This window comes from Pristiophorus japonicus, chromosome 12, assembly GCF_044704955.1.
Source record: "Pristiophorus japonicus isolate sPriJap1 chromosome 12, sPriJap1.hap1, whole genome shotgun sequence".
Lineage (NCBI taxonomy): Eukaryota > Metazoa > Chordata > Chondrichthyes > Pristiophoridae > Pristiophorus > Pristiophorus japonicus.
In genome coordinates, this window is record NC_091988.1 from 193,883,613 (window position 1) to 193,895,894 (window position 12,282).

Consider the following 12,282-nt stretch of genomic DNA (forward strand, 5'->3'; position numbering starts at 1 on the left):
CATCTGTGATGGTGGTGACCAATGTTCCCTTTAGGCTACGCGGCCGCACAACGTTCTGCAGCTCCCACACAGCCGGCTCACCGGCTTTTAAATAGGAAAAACCACATATGCGTAGTATTTTGAACAGGCCGTGCAGCCCCATAAAGGGGCCACACATCCAAAAAAAATGAACGGGACCATTAGTAGTGACCTCATGAGGAGGCTAAGTAGAATTGTCCATTTGCCACTTCTGGCTGACGATGGTTCTAAACACAAAAATTAGCATCATCTAATGGAAGCTGAGTTGCTTGCAGCCTAAATCCTGGATGATCTGCAACTCCTTACTAGCCCCCGAGTCTCAGTGCATTAGCCTATTCACTCTCCCCCTTGTCTTCAAGTCTGAATGTTCTACCTTGTCCACTTGAGTCCTTATGTGCTGCCTCTTCCCACCCTTCTGAGTCTTAAAGTGTCAGCTGTGGCTCAGTGGGTAGCTCTCTTGTCTCTGAGTTCGAAGGTTGTGGGTTCAAGTCCCACTCCAGAAACTTAAGCACAAAAAAATCTAGGCTGACACTCCAGTGCAGTGCTGAGCGAGTGCTACACTATTGGAGGTGCCATCTTCGAATGAGACGTTAAACCGAGGTCCCGTCTGCTCTCTCAAGTGGATGTAAAAGATCCCAAGGTACAATTTCGAAGAAGAGCAGGGGAGTTATCCCCGGTGTCCTGGCCAATATTTATCCCTCAATCAACATAACAAAAGCAGATTAGCTGGTCATTATCACATTGCTGTTTGTAGGAGCTTGCTTGTACGCAAATTGGCTGCTGTGTTTCCTACATTACAACAGTGACTACACTCCAAAAAGTACTTCATTGGCTGTAAAGTGCTTTGAAACGTTTGGTGGTCATGAAAGGCGCTATATAAATACAAGTTTTTCTTCCTTTTCTTTTTAAACCTCGACCTTTCCGGACCTGTCCCTTCAATTCTCATGCTCTGCTACTCCTCAGCTGCTCAACTATTCACCCACTTGAGTCCAGATGATCTGCCTCTCCCCACCCACCTGCCTGAGTCCCTGTTCTCTGGCTTTCTTCACCCAACTTACTGTGGAGCAAGTTCATTTAAAAACAAAATGTGCTGTTCGGTGAGCAGAATACACATTGTTGAATGTGTAATTATCAGCTGATGATATATTCAACAAGCATTCTGCCACTTGGCATTTTAAAGATACTCCTGTTCAAAATGAGGCTCTAAATGTTTAAAATGCAACTGCACGGATCATGTGTTGTTGAACATAAAAACATAGAAAATAGGTGCAGGAGTAGGCCATTCGGCCCCTCGAGCCTGCACCGCCATTCAATAAGATCATGGCTGATCATTCCCTCAGTACCCCTTTCCTGCTTTCTCTCCATACCCCTTGATCCCCTTAGCAGTAAGGGCCATATCTAACTCCCTCTTGAATATATCCAATGAACTGGCATTGACAACTGTCTGCGGCAGGGAATGCCATAGGTTAACTACTCTCTGTGTGAAGAAGTTTCTCCGCATCTCAGGCCTAAATGGCCTATCCCTTATCCTAAGACTATGTCCCCTGGTTCTGGACTTCCCCAACATCGGGAACATTCTTCCCGCATCTAACCTGTCCAGTCCCGTCAGAATCATATACGTTTCTATGAGATCCCCTCTCATCCTTCTAAACTCCAGTGAATAGAGGCCCAGTTGATCCAATCTCTCCCCATATGACAGTCCAGCCATCCCCGGAATCAGTCTGGTTAATCTTCGCTGCACTCCCTCAACAGCAAGAACGTCCTTCCTCAGATTAGGAGACCAAAACTGAACACAATATTCCAGATGAGGCCTCACTAAGGCCCTGTACAACTGCAGCAAGACCTCCCTGCTCCTATACTCAAATCCCCTAGCTATGAAGGCCAACATACCATTTGCCTTCTTCACCGCCTGCTGTACCTGCATGCCCACTTTCAGTGACTGTTGAACCATGACACCGAGGTCTCGTTGCACCTCCCCTTTTCCTAATCTGCCACCATTCAGATAATATTCTGCCTTCGTGTTTTTGCCCCCAAAATGGAAAACCTCACATTTATCCACATTATACTGCATCTGCCATGCATTTGTCCACTCACCTAACCTGTCCAAGTCACCCTGCAGCCTCTTAGCGTCCTCCTCACAGCTCATGCCGCCACCCAGTTTAGTGTCATCCGCAAACTTGGAGATATTACAGTCAATTCCTTCATCTAAATCGTTAATATATATTGTAAAGAGCTGTGGTCCCAGCACTGAGCCCTGCGGCACTCCACTAGTCACTGCCTGCCATTCTGAAAAGGACCCGTTTATCCCGACTCTCTGCTTCCTGTCTGCCAACTAGTTCTCTATCCACCATGCGCTTTGATTTTGCACACCAATCTCTTGTGTGGGATCTTGTCAAAAGCCTTTTGAAAGTCCAAAACACCACATCCACTAGTTCTCCCTTGTCCACTCTGCTAGTTACATCTTCAAAAAACTCCAGAAGATTCGTCAAGCATGATTTCCCTTTCATAAATCCATGCTGACTTGGTCCAATCATGTCACTGCTTTCCAAATGCACTGCTATTTCATCCTTAATAATTGAGGATGAAACTACTGATGTCAGGCTAACCGGTCTATAATTACCCGCATTCTCTCTCCCTCCTTTTTTAAAAAGTGGTGTTACATTAGCTACCCTCCAGTCCATAGGGACTGATTCAGAGTCGATAGACTGTTGGAAAATGATCACCAATGCATCCACTATTTCTAGGGCCACTTCCTTAAGTACTCCGGGATGCAGACTATCAGGCCCCGGGGATTTATTGGCCTTCAATCCCATCAATTTCCCTAACACAATTTCCCGCCTAATAAGGATATCCTTCAGTTCCTCCTTCTCACTAGACCCACTGTCCCCAAGTACATTCAGAAGGTTAGTTGTGTCTTCCTTCGTGAAGACAGAACCGAAGTATTGGTTTAATTGGTCTGCCATTTCTTTGTTCCCCATTATAAATTCACCTGAATATGACTGCAAGGGATCTACGTTTGTCTTCTCTTCACATATTTATAGAAGCTTTTGCAGTCAGTTTTTATGTTCCCTGCAAGCTTCCTCTCATACTCTATTTTCCCCCTCTTAATTAAACCGTTAGTCCTCCTCTGTTGAATTCTAAATTTCTCCCAGTCCTCAGGTTTGTTGCTTTTTCTAGACAATTTATATGCCTCTTGGCTTTAACACGATACTTAATTTCCCTTGTTAGCCATGGTTGAGCCACCTTCCCCGTTTTATTTTTACTCCAGACAGGGATGTACAATTGCTGAAGTTCATCCATGTGATCTTTAAATGTTTGCCATTGCTTATCCACTGTTAACCCTTTAAGTATCCTTTACCAGTATATTCTAGCCAATTCACACCTCATACCATCGAAGTTACCTTTCCTTAAGTTCAGGACCCTAGTTTCCGAATTAACTGTGTCACTCTCCATCTTAATAAAGAATTCTACCATATTATGGTCACTCTTCCCCAAGGGGCCTCACACAACAAGATTGCTAATTAGTCACTTCTCATTACACATCACCCAGTCTAGGATGGCCTGCCCTCTAGTGGGTTCCTCGACATATTGATCTTGAAAACCATCCCTAATACACTCCAGGAAATCCTCATCCACCGCATTGCTACCAGTTTGGTTAGCCCAATCAATATGTAGATTAAAGTGGCCAATGGTTACTGCTGTACCTTTACTGCACACATCCCTTATTTCTTGTTTGATGCTGTCCCTAATCTCACTACTACTGTTTGGTGGTCTGTACAGAACTCCCACTAGCGTTTTCTGCCCTTTGGAATTCTGTAGCTCCACCCATACCGATTCCACATCATCCAGGCTAATGTTCCTTCTTACTGTTGCATTCATTTCCTCTTTAACCAGCAACGCCACCCCGCCTCCTTTTCTTCTCTGCCTATCCTTCCTAAATGTTGAATACCCCTGGATGTTGAGTTCCCAGCCTTGGTCACCCTGGAGCCATGTCTCCGTGATGCCAATTACATCATTACCGTTAACTGCCATCTGCGCAGTTAATTCGTCCACCTTATTTCGAATACTCCTCGCATTGAGGCATAGAGCCTTCAGACTTATCTTTTTAACACACTGTCCCTTTAGAATTTTTCTGTAATGTGGCCCTTTTTGTTTTTTGCCTTGGGTTTTTCTGCCCTCCACTTTTACTATTCTTCTTTCTATCTTTCTATATATTCAACAACAAATTCCACTTATTGACAGGTTAATTGCAGTGTAGAAATAGATCAGAGGACAACAGCATTTGTCAGTCTTGATGCACAGTCAATTATAATGATTAAAAATACAGATCAGCCTAATTCAATCATTATGACCAAAATCCACAGTATTTACTAATATTAATTCAGCTCCCTGACAACAATAGAATGGATAAATCCACAAAGCCATTAACTCCAATCCAAATCCTTCTCAAAAATCTATTTAATATATTTTTTTTAAAGTTCAAATCATTCATAAATTGGTGATTGGTAATTGGTTTTTCTTTTTTCTCTTCTATAACAGTGAGTAACCTTTAGCACTGTTGTTGCCAATTTAAGTTAATCTAAGGGTTAAGACATGGCAGGAGAGCTCGGACACGTGTTATGCTCCTCCTGTACAATGTGGGAAATCAGGGACGCCTCCGGTGTCCCTGACGACTGCGTGTGCGGGAAGTGTATCCGCCTCCAGCTCCTGACGGACCACGTTGTGGAATTGGAGCTGAAGGTGGATTCACTCTGGAGTATCCACGATGCTGAGAATGACGTGAATAGCACATTTAGTGAGTTGGTCTTACCGCAGCTAAAGGGTCCACAGCCAGATAGGGAATGGAAGACCAACAGGAAGAGCAGTGCAAGGAAGGTAGTGCAGGGATCCCCTGCGGTCATCCCCCTGCAAAACAGATACACCGCTTTGAGTACTGTTGAGGGGGATGACTCATCAGGGGAGGGCAGCAGCAGCCAAGTTCATGGCACTGTAGCTGGCTCTGCTGCACAGGAGGGCAGGAAAAAGAGTGGGAGAGCGATAATGATACGGGATTCAGTTGTAAGGGGAATAGATAGGCGTTTCTGCGGCCGCAACTTCGACTCCAGGATGGTATGTTGCCTCCCTGGTGCAAGGGTCAAGGATGTCTCTGAGCGGGTGCAGGACATTCTGAAAAGGGAGGGTGAACAGCCAGTTGTCATGGTGCACATTGGTACCAACGATATCGGTAAAAAACGGGATGAGTCCTACGAGACGAATTTAAGGAGCTAGGAGCTAAATTAAAAAGTAGGACCGCAAAAGTAGTAATCTCGGGAATGCTACCAGTGCCACGTGCTAGTCAGAGTAGGAAGCGCAGGATAGCTCAGATGAATACATGGCTTGAGCAGTGGTCCAGCAGGGAGGGATTCAAATTCCTGAGGCATTGGAACCAGTTCTAGGGGAGGTGGGACGGTCTGCACCTAGGCAGGACCGGAACCAATGTCCTCGGAGGAGTGTTTGCTAGTGCTTTTGGGAAGGAGTTAAACTAATATGGCAGGGGGATGGGAATCAATGCAGGGAGACAGAGGGAAACAAAATAGAGACAGAAGCAAAAGACAGAAAGGAGATGAGTAAAACTGGAGGGCAGAGAAACCCAAGGCAAAAAACAAAAAGGGCCACTTTGCAGCAAAATTCTAAAGGGTCTAAGTGTGTTAAAAAGGCAAGCCTGAAGGCTCTGTGCTTCAATGCGAGGAGTATTCAGAATAAGGTGGACGAATTAACTGTGCAGATAGCAGTTAACGGATATGATATGGTTGGCATCACGGAGACATGGCTCCAGGGTGACCAAGGCTGGGAACTCAACATCCAAGGGTGCTCAACATTTAGGAAGGATAGACAGAAAGGACAAGGAGATGGGGTGGCGTTGCTGGTTAAAGAGGAAATTAATGCAATTGTAAGGAAAGACATTAGCTTGGATGATGTGGAATCAGTATGGGAGGAGCTACGGAATACCAAGGGGCAGAAAAAGCCAGTGGGAGTTGTGTACAGACCTCCAAACAGTAGTAGTGATGCTGGGGAGGGCATCAAACAGGAAATTAGGGGTGCATGCAATAAAGGTGCAGCAGTTATCATGGGTGACTTTAATATTCATATAGATTGGGCTAACCAAACTGGAAACAATACAGTGGAGGAGGATTTCCTGGAGTGCATAAGGGATGGTTTTCTCGACCAATATGTCGAGGAACCAACTAGGAGGGAGGCCATCTTAGACTGGGTGTTGTGTAATGAGAGAGAATTAATTAGCAATCTCATTGTGCGAGGCCCCTTGGGGAAGAGTGACCATAATATGATGGAATTCTACATTAGGATAGAGAATGAAACCATGGTGCAGAACTTAAAGAAGGATAACTTTGAAGGTATGAGGCGTGAATTGTCTAGGATAGATTGGCGAATGATACTTAAGGGGTTGACAGTGGATGGGCAATGGCAAACATTTAGAGACCGCATGGATGAACTACAACAATTGTACATTCCTGTCTGGCGTAAAAATAAAAAAGGGAAGGTGGCTCAACCGTGGCTATCAAGGTAAATCAGGGATAGTATTAAAGCCAATGAAGTGGCATACAAATTGGCCAGAAATAGCAGTGAACCCGGGGACTGGGAGAAATTTAGAACTCAGCAGAGGAGGACAAAGGGTTTGATTAGGGCAGGGAAAATGGAGTACGAGAAGAAGCTTGCAGGGAACATTAAAATGGACTGCAAAAGCTTCCATAGATATGTAAAGAGAAAAAGGTTAGTAAAGACAAACGTAGGTCCCCTGCAGTCAGAATCAGGGGAAGTCATAACTGGGAACAAAGAAATGGCAGACCAATTGAACAAGTACTTTGGTTCGGTATTCACTAAAGAGGACACAAACAACCTTCCGGATATAAAAGGGGTTAGAGGGTTGAGTAAGAAGGAGGAACTGAGGGAAATCCTTATTAGTCGGGAAATTGTGTTGGGGAAATTGATGGGATTGAAGGCCGATAAATCCCCAGGGCCTGATGGTCTGCATCCCAGAGTACTTAAGGAGGTGGCCTTGGAAAAAGCGGATGCATTGACAGTCATTTTCCAGCATTCCATAGACTCTGGATCAGTTCCTATGGAGTGGAGGGTAGCCAATGCAACCCCACTTTTTAAAAAAGGAGGGAGAGAGAAAACAGGGAATTATAGATCGGTCAGCCTGACATCAGTAGTGGGTAAAATGATGGAATCAATTAGCAGCGCATTTGGAAAGAGGTGACATGATAGGTCCAAGTCAGCATGGATTTGTGAAAGGGAAATCATGCTTGACAAACCTTCTGGAATTTTTTGAGGATGTTTCCAGTAGAGTGGACAAGGGAGAACCAGTTGATGTGGTGTATTTGGACTTTCAGAAGGCTTTCGACAAGGTCCCACACAAGAGATTAGTTAAAGCACATGGGATTGGGGGTAGTGTGCTGACGTGGATTGAGAACTGGTTGGCAGACAGGAAGCAAAGAGTAGGAGTAAATGGGTACTTTTCAAAATGGCAGGCAGTGACTAGTGGGGTACCGCAAGGTTCTGTGCTGGGGCCCCAGCTGTTTACATTGTACATTAATGATTTAAACGAGGGGATTAAATGTAGTATCTCCAAATTTGCAGATGACACTAAGTTGGGTGGCAGTGTGAGCTGCGAGGAGGATGCTATGAGGCTGCAGAGTGACTTGGATAGTTAGGTGAGTGGGCAAATGCATGGCAGATGAAGTATAATGTGGATAAATGTGAGGTTATCCACTTTGGTGGTAAAAGCTGAGAGACAGACTATTATCTGAATGGTGACAGATTAGGAAAAGGGGAGGTGCAACGAGACCTGGGTGTCATGGTACATCAGTCATTGAAGGTTGGCATGCAGGTACAGCAGGCAGTTAAGAAAGCAAATGGCATGTTGGCCTTCATAGCGAGGGGATTTGAGTACAGGGGCAGGAAGGTGTTACTACAGTTGTACAGGGCCTTGGTGAGGCCACACCTGGAGTATTGTGTACAGTTTTGGTCTCCTAACTTAAGGAAGGACGTTCTTGCTATTGACGGAGTGCAGCAAAGGTTCACATGACTGATTCCCGGGATGGCGGGACTGACATATCAAGAAAGACTGGATCAACTGGGCTTGTATTCACTGGAGTTCAGAAGAATGAGAGGGGATCTCGTAGAAACGTTTAAAATTAGACAGGTTAGATGCAAGAAGAATGTTCCCAATGTTGGGGAAGTCCAGAACCAGGGGTCACAGTCTAAGGATAAGGGGTAAGCCATTTAGGACCGAGATGAGGAGAAACTTCTTCACCCAGAGAGTGGTGAACCTGTGGAATTCTCTACCACAGAAAGTTGTTGAGGCCAATTCACTAAATATATTCAAAAAGGAGTTAGATGTAGTCCTTACTACTTGGGGGATCAAGGGGTATGGCGAGAAAGCAGGAATGGGGTACTGAAGTTGCATGTTCAGCCATGAACTCATTGAATGGTGGTGCAGGCTCGAAGGGCCGAATGGCCTACTCCTGCAACTATTTTCTATGTTTCTATGTTTCTAAATCCTTGTGATGGATTTTGTGACTCCCTCTGTAACTTAATGTTTTTTAAATTACATTTTTACTTTTTTTGCCAGATATATACCTTTATCCTTTTTCTCTTTTCTTTAGAGTTCGGAAGCCCGCTCACCCTAGATTCCAGCTGACAAGTCAAGTGAGAAACTACAGACATCTCCAGAACATCTGGCAATGCCTCTTTGCTATAAATCAGCTAAATGTGTTGAAATATAAAGCATCAATTACACAGCTCAACTTCAGTCAGTGCTGCGTCTGACACTCAGTTGAGATCAGCAATTCTGCATCTGTGGCAAGCCTAAGAATCCGTGATTCAAGTGCAGGTACTGAGTCTGTAACATATTACACCACAGGTCTACTTTACTTTTATAAGGCAGGACAAGGACAGGATTCTCGATTCTTCTTTATTCTTGGTTAGAAATTTATCATTGTTTCAAAATTATGTTTTTATAACCTATCCTCAAAGATTCATTAAGTCAATCATGACTGTCAAATTCCAGACCTGACCCAAGCTAAATCCTTTAATCAGTTTAATTTCCATATTAGAAGGGATAGTAGTCTGTCATTTAAAAAACATTTTTTTTGAAATTATGTTTTGAAAAGCAGTGCGAAAGGTAAAGAAAAGAAAAAGAAAGACTTACATTTATATAGCGCCTTTCACCGGACGCCCCAAAGCGTTTTACAGCCAATGAAGTACTTTTTGAAGTGTAGTCACTGTTGAAATGTAGGAAACAAAGCAGCCAATTTGTACACAGCAAACTCTCACAAATAGCAATGTGATAATGACCAGATAATCTATTTTTGTTATGTTGATTGAGGGATAAATATTGGCCAGGACACCGGGGATAACTCCCCTGCACTTCATTGAAATAGTGCCACAGGATCTTTTACATCTGCCTGAGAGGGCAGGTGGTCTCAGTTTAACATCTCCTCTAAAAGAAAGCACCTCCAACAGTGCAGCATTCCCTCAGCATTGCACTGTCTAGCTTATGTGCTCAAATCTCCAGAGTGGGATTTGAATCCACAACCTTCTGACTGAGAGGCAAGGGTGCTACCAAACGAGCCACTGACTGACACAAAACAGTTCCAGAAATTGTGGAGATATTTCTCATTTGTCACCACTGATTATCATGTAGCTGCTATGTTTCCATTTTATTTTAACTTTTTAACTTTAACTTTGCATGAATTATCTTTTGCCAATTTCTGCCCCACCCCATCCTCTCCCGAAAAGGATCTTTCTTACCTGGGCCATGTTCCATGGGTGCCAACAGCCCTCCAAGTTTTGTCTAATTGATCATTTTTCAGAAGTGAATTTTAGATAGAGCAAGTAGGATCAGGAGCCATTAGCCCATAATATTAAACAGTACAATGTAAACATGCTGCCTATAATGTCTTTTTTTGAATGTAACAGCAAATTAAATCACCAAAACCCAAACAAATAATTTTCTGATTTTCAATAAATTTTTATTTTATTTCACTCACTTAACAAAATGGTAGTGACTCGATCAGAAAGGTTTACCATTTGGAGTTGAGTGACAGTGTTGGATCTCTGAGTCAGTCACTGCCTACTGCCTACAGGGCTGTAGTAATACCCGCCCTCCTGTATCGCTTAGTGTTGTGTATGCAATAACTCAATAGACTGAATACTATAAACTCTGAACAGCTACAAACCTGGCTACTTTATTAGGGCCCAAAGTGAACACATTACAAGATGGCTGGCCTTTTATACCTGGGTCGTACACACGTGCACATAGCCCAATGACCTCCGACAGTGGCGCCACCTCGTGGCTAGTAAACCCAAGCATGACACTCAGAGACATGGACCATGTACAGTAGACACCAAGTCGCTGGGGAAATACTATCAATGATGTCTCTGCAAGATCCTACAAATCCCCTGGGAGGACAGACGCACCAACGTTAGCGTTCTTGACCAGGCCAACATCCCCAGCATTGAAACACTGACCACACTAGATCAGCTCCACTGGGCAGGCCATACTGTTCGCGTGCCATACACGAGACTCCCAAAGCAAGCGCTCTACTCGTAACTCCTTCAAGGCAAACGAGCCAAAGGTAGGCAGAGGAAATGTGACAAGGACACCCTCAAAGCCTCCCTGATAAAGTGCAACATCCTATCCCCACTGACAGCTGGGAGTCCCTGGCCAAAGACCACCGTAAGTGGAGGAAGTGCATCCGGGAGGGCGTTGAGCACCTCGGGTCTCATCGCCGAGAGCATACAGAAATCAAGCGCAGGCAGCAGAAAGAGTGTGCGGCAAACCTGCCCCACCCACCCTTTCCCTCAACGACTATCTGTCCCACCTGTGACAGGGAATGTGGTTCTCGTATTGGACTGTTCGGCCACCTGAGGACTCATTTTTAGAGTGGAAGCAATTCTTCCTTGATTCCAAGGGACTGCCTATGATGACTGCCATTGTAGCATTTCTAAGGAGAGTAATTTACTAGCTACTGTAGCACCAGTTTTCTGGACATTTTTATGAATATTACTTTAAATCCTCAAATCCAAAACCTCCAAGAAAGAACTGTAACCTGACTAAGGTGCGTTCATATGCAAACGGACATTTCACACTGATCGGCTGGATGGAAGGGAACCCAGGCCGATTGATGTCATCACCATCTAAAGTCGTTACTGGGAACCATACCCTGAAAGGATAACTCAGAGACACCGCGACTCAGTCCCAACCGAAACTGGTATAAGGCAGGAAATGACCGGGCCATTTCTTCCAGGAGATAAGCCAGTTAAGCAGTATCGGTTTAAGATCGAAATCCATTACCTGCCAATGGAGGCCATCAACTCAGGAAACGACAGACATCCAGTAATCAGCACCCATTGTCTCTCCATATGCAAGGCCTGGGAGCGGGCAAACTAAATATCATTTCAAAGATTTCAAAGGCCACGAACCACTCCAGGCCACAGCGGGGGTAGTCCAGACAGATCACCGGAGTCAATCCATCAGTCAGTATTGGCGGGAGAAACAGTGATGGGTTTTGAGGATATAAGGAGCCGTTTTGCAACAAGCTTCAGCTCAGGAAAAAGCTCAAGCGGAAGCTCTGGCAAGCTGAAGCTGAAGTTCAAGCTCAAGTTCGAAGCTCTCTTCATTTCAACGAAACACCGCCAGAAGCTGAGCGCTGCTCTTCAACCCTCACCAACGGACCTCGACTCAAACTGGAACTTGGATACTGCGTCGGCGGTACGGAACCAGGAGCGAGACGTACAGAAAGAAGCTGCAAGCAAGACAGCGGGCAATCAGGGAGAGCATATTGCCTGCGTCTTCACATCCACAAGACCACTTAGCTGTGTAAGGGGGTGATTGTAGGATCCAACCAAACCCAAGGGGTTTAGTGCTGGGAAGGGTCCTGTGTTAGTTTATTTCACGGGAGGGTTATTTTTTTAAGCCGTGGTAACTTAGCACGGCAGGGCTTATTGGATAAGCCAGGGTTGTACTGTTTTGCACTGTTTATGAGCGGTGTTGTTAATCTTATTAAACACAATATAGTTGAGCCCGAAAAGTGTGTGTCCGAGTCTGATCTGTCTATATAATCCCTTTCGTCTAGAACTTGTAGTAGGAGGTGCGTTTTCGGTACGCCCGAGAAAACCACCTTCACTACTTCTCAATAAGCTTTTATTTCGATCTGTAAAATAAATGAAAAACCAAGAATCAAACTGAACTGCAATAAA